This window comes from Acinonyx jubatus, chromosome C2, assembly GCF_027475565.1.
Source record: "Acinonyx jubatus isolate Ajub_Pintada_27869175 chromosome C2, VMU_Ajub_asm_v1.0, whole genome shotgun sequence".
Classification (NCBI taxonomy): Eukaryota; Metazoa; Chordata; class Mammalia; order Carnivora; family Felidae; genus Acinonyx; species Acinonyx jubatus.
The window spans coordinates 88,279,515-88,287,271 of record NC_069384.1 but is presented as its reverse complement, the minus strand read 5'-3'; the positions used below and the strand labels follow the sequence as shown (position 1 = coordinate 88,287,271).

The 7,757-nt window shown below is 39.9% G+C and overlaps 1 long non-coding RNA gene across 1 annotated transcript in view; it reads right to left on the bottom strand.

The window, feature by feature from the left end:
- Positions 1 to 2,464: 2,464 nt before the first annotated feature.
- Positions 2,465 to 7,757, bottom strand: part of LOC128315238 (uncharacterized) — a 31,808-nt gene continuing 26,515 nt past the window's right edge. The window contains exon 3 of the long non-coding RNA XR_008297807.1: positions 2,465 to 2,813. This is a non-coding gene — a long non-coding RNA (uncharacterized LOC128315238). The remainder of the gene's footprint in view (positions 2,814 to 7,757) is intronic.

Below are 7,757 nucleotides of genomic sequence, written 5' to 3'. Positions count from 1 at the left end.
GAAATAATGCCAGTTAAATTTCTTTTTAAAAATGAACATTTCAGTCAAAGGTTTTTAACTGCTAACCAATCTCTGGCTACAAGCCTGTGGCATCTACTGTTTGCAAAGTTCCTCTCTTGGTAAGAATACTAACTCACTTCTTTCTCCTAAACTCAACATTGAGGTCTGCATACAGAGAGCTAAAGAATTAGGGCTAGACACCGCATTCTCTCCCACAGAGGACAAGAAAGATTTAGAATTTGTATTTAATCATTTGTTCAGTGGCTTTTAAATATTACTTGTATAGATTTCCATTCATTTTACATTTTGTTAATATTAATACTTTATTCATAGTATTTATGTAGTAATGTGATTATATTAGAGTTCTCCAGAGAAACAGAACCATTAGGATATATATAGATACATATAAGAAGATATAGGAATTGGCTCATGCAGTTACAGAGGCCAAGAAGCCCACGATCTGTACTATCTGTGGTCTGCACTCTGGAGAACCAGGAAAGTGATGGTGTATTTCAGTCCAAGTCAGTAGGCCTGAGAAGCCAGGGGTGTCAATGGTGCAACTTCTGGTCCAGGGGAGGGGTAGAGGGTAAGTCCCAGAGTCTGAAGGTTCAAGAACCAGGAGCTCCAATGAAGATTGATGTCCCAACTGAAACTAAAAGAGAATCTGCCATTTGTCCACCTTTTATTCTGTCCAGGCCCTCAATAGATTGAATGATGCCTGCCAACATTGGTGAGGGCAATCTTCTTTACTCAACCTACTGAATTAAATGCTAATCTCTTCCAGAACATGCTCACAGACACGCCTAGAAATAATGTTGTACCTGCTATCTGGGGACCTTTTAGCCCATCCAAGTTGACACATAAAATTAACCATCACAGTGACCATGGATAACTCTGAACAGCCCAGACCCTAGGAAAACCACATATGTCAGGCTGTTCAAATGTCTGGTAGAAGCCTTGAGTAGCAAACTATAGGACCAGGAAGATGGTAAGAGGAAGAGCAGGAGTGGGGCATACTTCAAACAGACTTTGGGAATCATAAGGAGATAAGGAAAGAATATGACCTCAGGAGGCAGACTAGTACTGGCAGTATTCCCAGAAACTCCCCAGTGTTTCTCCTCCCCACAGCAGTGTTGGCGGCAGCCCTGTGGCAGTATGGGTGGTAGCCAGTACAAATGGAGCTTGTCCAAGCTCTGGTGCCATCGATACTGCAGTAGCTGGACACATCAGATTCATATGTTAAAGAGCAAACAGCAGAATCCCCAGTGCCTTACATGACCCCCTGTAGTAGCAACATCAGTCTTACTGAAGACTGGTTAGATTTTTTCAGTTTTCTTTCCAAGAAGCCAATATACTGAAGACATATCTTGAACTAAATAAACCCATGGATGAAAGGACAGAAGGATTAAAGAGGGACACCTGGGTGGCTCAGTCGGTTAAGCATACGAGTCTTTATTTCAACTCAGGTTACTATCTCACGGTTCGTGAGTTTGAGCCCCACATATGGTTCTGCACTGACAGTGCAAAGCCTGCTTGGGGTTCTCTCTCTCCCTCTCTCTGCCCCTCCCCTGCTCATGCACACACACTCTCTCTCTCAAAATAAACAAATAAACTAAAAACAAAAAAAGAAAAGAAAAGAAAAGAGAAAAGAAAAAGGATGAAAGAAAAAAACTGATACTGAGATAATGGCTTTATTAGTACCCTGGGCTGGTGAAGCAGAAATAGTAAGATATATTTACAGAGCTTATATGCTCTTTTATATGATTTTCTACCTTAGTTTAATTGATTTTTATGGAGCAGAAATGTGAGGAGTTTTATATTTATATAACTAAACCTATAAGCTTTGTTTATAACATTTTTATATTGCTCTCACATTAATAATTCACAGTCCTAGAGCACACCCTGTGTGCTAAGCATTAAAGACTTAAATTAGATAACTTCGTTCAACCCAACAATAGCTCTAACTTTGCAGCCCTTTACAACCAGGATACTAAGCCTTTTTCATACCTTATAATTTTGTATTCTTTTTGTAATTTCATACATTTTTACAGTAAGTGGAATGAGGCGTGAGTCTAAACGTATTTATCTCCATGCCAATAATTAGTATGCCTAAGAGCAAGAGTCCAGAAATTATGGCTTGTGGGCAAAATCTGGCCTGTTTTCTGTTTGTAAAAATAAAGCTTTATTGGAACAGAATTATACTCATTTGTTTGCTTATTGTCCAGGGCTTCTTTCACACCACAAAGGCAGAGCTAAGAAGTTACAAAGTCAAAATATTTACTATCTGGCCCTTTACCTAAAAGCATTCATCACATAATTATTTATTTCTTCATTGTTTTATCTCATCTCATTTGTCATTGTTGTTTACTACCTCTTTTTAAGCCCTCCCTGAGTCACCATAAAAAAAGTGCCAGCCAATATTAATAAATACAGATTTATTTAAGCCAGTCAGGTTTTTCTTTAATGACTTTTACTATTTTGGTTGACTTATATTGATTACAATGTTAAAAGTTGTTCAAGTGAATAAAGGCAAAGAAACTAATTGTCATTATTTACTATCACTCTAATAATTATGTACAACAAGCAACAACAGTACTTAACTGCCATATAATAATAAGCATTTATTTAGAACATGCATCTGCTGAGGGTTGGCTAGTGTAAGAGGAGCCAGCTGGTAACACTCTTCCATATGTCCATCAACCTCTTCCTGAGACCAGCTGCCCCAAGCAGGTTTTTCTCATTGTGATGGCAGAAACCCACAGGTTTCTTAAACCGGAGGCTCAGAACTGGCACAGTGACACTTTTGCCTCATCCTATTGGCCAAAACAAGTCACAAGGTCAACTCAGATTCAGGAGGCAGGAAACTATACTACAAAGTCACATGGCAAAAGGCAAGGCTACAGGGAGGAATGAAGAACCGGGGTCAATAGTGCAATCTACCGCACAATATTTTATTTGTTTATTATTTGAACTTTAAAGCATTATACACATTTTAATATTTAATGCTGACAACAATCCTAGAAATTAGATATTACCATTACTGCCTTTTAAAAATGAGAAAGCTCAGTAAGAGAATCTGACTTCCTCACTGCCAAACAGTTTGGAAATGGCAGACGCAGGATTTGGATCCAAGCCTACTTCCAAAGGCTTTCCCTCTAGGCCATCTTTGCATTATTCAATTTGTCTAGTGTGGTGGAAATGGCTATCTGCCTGCTAGAATCCAGTCTCTGTTGCCCATAGTATAAAAATCTACCTACCCAGGCACTATAGACTGAATATTTGTACCTGCTTCCAAAATTACATATTAGAATCTAATCCCTATTGTGATGGTTGTGGTGGATGGGACCTTTGGGAGTTGATGAGGTCCTGGGGATGGCGCCCTCATAAATGGGATTAGTGCCCTTATAAAAGAGCATCAGAGGGGCACCTAGATGGTTCGGTCAGTTAAGCATCAACTCTTGGTTTTGGCTCAGGTCATGATCTCATGGTTTCATGGGTTCGGGTCCCATGTCAGGCTCTGCTCTGGCAGCAGACAGCCTGCTTGGGATTCATTTTCTCTCTCTCTCTCTCTCTCTCTCTCTCTCTCTCTCTCTCTCTCCCTCTCTCTCTGCCCCTCCCCCACTTGGACTGTCTCTATCTCAAAATAAATAAATAAACGTAAAAAAAAAAAAAAAGAGCATCAGGGAGCTCCCTTACCCCTTGCATCAAGTGAGGACACAGTGAGAAGACGGTCATTTACAAATCTGCAAGTGAGTCCTCACCAGACACAAAACATGCTGGCCCCTCGCTGCTGGACCTCTCAAGCTTCAGAACAGTGAGAAATAACTGTTTTTTGTTTATGCCACACAGTCCATGGTATTCTGTTAGAGCAACCCAAATGAACTAAGACACCGGTCCCCACTGCACAGAAGTCCAAAAGACTTACTTCCACCAATGAAATGTGAGCGGAAGTGATGTGTTCCATGTCCAGGCCAAGGCTTTTTAGAATAGAATCCGCCTCCTCCACACTTTCTTCCCCTTTTGGCAAGCAGATGAAGAAGACAAGGCTGTCCAGTGGACTTTCTGAGATAATGGATGTATTCTGTATTCTGCATTGGAACTATCTCACATGGTATCCCCTAGTCACATGTGAACACTTGATATATGGTTAGGACAACTGAGGAATTGAGTTTTTAATTCAACCTACTCTAAGATCTCTGGTAAAGTAATTCTAACCAATTTAAATTTGTTATGGAATTCACCAAATAGAGTACTGAGGGTTAAGATTGAAAATACATGGGAAGGAACCAGAAAATGTAAATGTTCCCTAAATCTGATTTGGCAGAAGTCAAATAGTAGCCAATACTTTGCAAATCAAAATAAGGCAAAAAACAAAAAACAAAAATAAAAAAATCGTAAACTCTTGATATAGTAACAGCTGATATTTTCACAGTTTCCTTCTGACTAGGTTATAAATTGAACTCCCCTTGGGGTGCCTGGGTGGCTCAGTCAGTTAAGTGTTCAACTTGGTTTCAGCTCAGGCCATGAGCTCATGGTCCGTGAGTTCAAGCCCCATATCGGGCTCTGCACTGACGATGCGCAACCTGCTTGGGATTCTCCGTCTCCCTCTTTCTCCCTCTCCCCTGCCTGCTCTCTCAACATAAGTAAACATTAAAAAATTTTAGGAAAAACAAATTGAATACTCCTTTACTACAGAATTAATTTACTAGTCTCTTATTGGTAAATAAATTATTATTTTGAGGCAACCTGACGTAAGGTATACAGGCATAAAGCCACCTATTTAAAAATCCATTTGTTCCCTAGAGCACATGTATCTTTTAGTGGTATTTGTTATAACAACCCAATATTTCTTATGGCTGTGAAACTCAGATGGTCTGCACACTTTCAGAACAAATCACACTGGCGTAGCTCCCAAACGTCACTCCTAACCATTACTCAAGACAGTCAGCAAGGCCAGTGCCCCTGGTTTATGCTAAAGTTCCAGAAAACAAGCATTTATTCTTCCAGTGGAGTGGTGAAAGAAAACATGGAGCATATACCCTTACTTGGCTATTAACACTTTAATTGTGAAGGCTAGGGAAGATGATGGCCCACTGCTCTCTTACACACTATCACATGTAGAAATCAGTTACAAATGAAACGACTATTTGGACATTACAACATCAGAAAACTGTGATTGCTTTTCAGCTTCTGTTTATTTTACAAATACAGTGTTGGTTTGCAAGCATAATTCATTCCAGAAACATGCTTGTAATCCAAAGCACTTGTATATCAAAGTAAATTTCCCCATAAGAAATAATGGAGGGAACCCTGGGTGGTTCAGTAGGTTGAGCATCTGACTTCGACTCAGGTCATGATCTCGCAGTTCGTGGGTTCGTCCCCACATCCGGCTCTGTGCCAACAGCTCAGAGCCTGGAGCCTGCTTTGGATTCTGTGTCTCCCTCTCTCTCTGTATCTCTCTCTCTCTCTCTCTCTCTCTCTCTCTCTCTCTCTCAAAAATAAATAAACATAAAAAAAAAGAAATAATGGAAACTCACATGATTCGTTCCACAACCCAAGAATATTCATATAAAAATGATTACAATACTGCAATATAATACAAAATAATACAGAAAATACAAAATATAAAGAAAAACAAATTAACCTGCATTTACCTTTGAAAATTTTTGTGGCTGTTGTGAGGGAGACAAGAGAGAGGAGGGTTATTGTGCAGGACAACCTTTATTCACTATCACTAATGGAATCACTGCTATCTATTGGCTGAACACAATCTTTTTCTTTTTGTGCAACTTTAACAAGAAGCCTATCCAATGACGCTTGCTTTTGCCTCCTTTTGAGGATTTCCCTGAAATGTGACATTGCATTGATGATCACCCACAATCCCACAGCGAAAGAGTGAGAGAAAGAAGAACAGCTGGTTCAGTTGTGATCATGTGACATTAGATGTCACATACTATGTGTATTGTAAGACATCATTCATTAAGTTAAAATTTATTAGAGATGTTTGCTCATCTTGCAGAACAAGTTACTCACAATGCAAGGTTTCACTGTAGTTCTAAGTACCACTGGGAAATGTTCTGGTGATGAATGCAAATGGTAGTGAGCCCCCACTATCAAGGGGAATGCCACTTTTATTAAAGGCAAGTCTATGAGAAGGACCCATGCTCCATTATCTACCCACAGCTATCTCTCCAGTATCTCCCTTTAGGAGGACCTCTTTGCTGTTGGCTGTAAAGCCTGTAATTAGGAGTGAGAGTGTTCATATTGTGGCTCTTCCTCTTACTAGCTGAGTGACCATGAGCGGGTCACCTCCCTGAACCTGTTTCCTCTTCCACATGAGAATTAAAGGGACTAGTGCAGACAAAGTGTGCAGTATAATGTAACTGCACGTTGTTCGCATTTAATACATGTAGCTGTTATCCATTTTTGGAGACTTCTCCATCCTCCTCCTATATAACACCACTCCTTATGCGGACAACTTAAAATGCCACATGGCAACTTAATCATTTTTAAAACTTCAAAATTCATTCAACTAAAAACAGTCTTACAACGTAACTGAGAAATACAAATGCATTTTAGGAAGCAGATAAAAAGGAAGGTCCTCCAAACAATAATGTATACAGGCCAGTCCAGTTATGGGTCAGACACATGGAAGATTAATAGACACTCCAAATAGGTCTTAGCCAGGCAGCTCTCCTTGTTACCTTGAAAAGAGATTTTGCTAGTTTCCTTACTCATGCTAATGGTTTGAGTAATAAAGTACATTCCCTTTAATCTTATAAAATAAAATTATTATGATCACAGAAGAGATAACTAATGCTGGGCCCCTCACCTTTCTCCTATTTGTTACCTTGGATTTCTGTGATTTGCATGCTTGTCTTACACTTAATATGTAGATGTTGGACCTGGCTGAAATCTGAATGACCTGAAGCTTTTTTCCAGGAGGTTCAAATCCAAGGCTTTGATTCAGGTAAGGATTCCAAATACTAAATGTCTGGTACTTGTCAGGGATCTCCAATGACACTGGAGGAGATCACACAGGACAGATGTCCTAAAACATACCCTTCTGCAGCCTTACTTCTCAATTTCCCTGCAAATCACTCTCACTTTCCTTATTTACTTATGGTTTAAAGTTATGAGAAAGACCTCAAACAAGTGAGGGAATTATAAAAGATGTTACCACACAGACGTTAACTGTATATAAGCATTTTTAAAAATATTTCTCCTATAAGTTGTGTCTTAACAACATATTGTGTTTGTCCATGACAAACTGCTTCCAGCAAGTTTTCTAAGATCCTTCAATTGATCTCTGTCATCACTGCTTCAAGCCAGGGATCCTGAGCAGAATATAGTTTCTGAGGGGGTGGTACACAAAAATGCAAAGGCATGTGTGGCAAACACAGTTGGCTGTCCAACAAGTATCTGTGCTCCTTTTCCAGAGTGCAGGGTTGCTAAAGGAAGCAGCTGCCCAACCAGGGAACACCCACCCCCACCCCCTGAATCTAGACATGGCCATGTACTTACTCCTACTAAGGGGATATGAACAGAAAGGACATGTGTCAGGTCCTGGATGAGATGGTTAAAAAGACTGTGTGCCTCCTCCATGCTCTCTCCTCTGGCTATCAAAGATCAGGGTGACATTGGAAGTCACATGCTGAATACTGTGAAGCGACAAAATAAAATAAGTCTGAATCCCTGAATCACTTCTCAGAGGAGAGGAGACTGCCTTACTGGGAAACATCCAGAACAAACTATTT